Below are 740 nucleotides of genomic sequence, written 5' to 3' on the forward strand. Positions count from 1 at the left end.
TGCCCATTAGCACTTACTGATCCGCCGCACTTACCAATCATCTATTACCAATTAATACCTGAATCTTTTTCGGTAAGTATTTGTACTAAATGTATGTGAACCCAAATGGTTGAAGCACTGCTATCCGGAATTGTGTTGGGTTTGATCCCAATAACTCTAGCTGGATTATTTGTAACTGCATATTTGCAATATCGACGTGGCGACCAACTAGATATTCGGTAGAAGACGGAGACTCATTTGCCATATCCTTCTCCCATTCCTAAGATCTCTCTGGTAATCCAGAGGGATCGGGAAATGCAAATTCTTAGTATGTGTGGGTATTGGTCGAACCAGCTGATACCGACTTGAGTCGGAGAAACACGCCCTGTAGGATTTGAACCTACGACATCAGGTTTTGGAGACCTGCGTTCTACCGAACTGAACTAAGGGCGCTCCATTCCCCACGTAAGCCAGTTTCCATTCTAATCAGAATCTGCGGACATCCGGACACGGGAATAGAATCAGACTCTTAATCGGAGTGGTTCTTTCACCGACCAGGAGAGAGGAAGATAAATGGAATGTCTCTTGTGGGGGAATCAGTTGAATAACACAAACAATCTACCCAGATGGATTTCTCTTGTCACCAATTTCTCACCAATATCATTTTGGGATGTACGGGGAACAATAGGGATGACAGGATTTGAACCTGCGACATTTTGTACCCAAAACAAATGCGCTACCAAACTGCGCTACATCCCTAT

The 740-nt window shown here is 43.9% G+C and overlaps 1 non-coding gene across 1 annotated transcript; it reads right to left on the reverse strand.

Moving 5' to 3' along the window:
• Nucleotides 1–358: 358 nt before the first annotated feature.
• Nucleotides 359–432, reverse strand: TRNAW-CCA (transfer RNA tryptophan (anticodon CCA)). The gene has a single exon. It is a non-coding gene; the product is annotated as a tRNA-Trp (tRNA).
• Between the last annotated feature and the right edge of the window lie 308 nt (nt 433–740).

The sequence above is a fragment of the Dipteris shenzhenensis genome, unplaced genomic scaffold (assembly GCF_047967505.1).
Source record: "Dipteris shenzhenensis isolate YYH24624 ecotype China unplaced genomic scaffold, Dip_SZ_1.0 scaf0171, whole genome shotgun sequence".
Classification (NCBI taxonomy): domain Eukaryota; kingdom Viridiplantae; phylum Streptophyta; class Polypodiopsida; order Gleicheniales; family Dipteridaceae; genus Dipteris; species Dipteris shenzhenensis.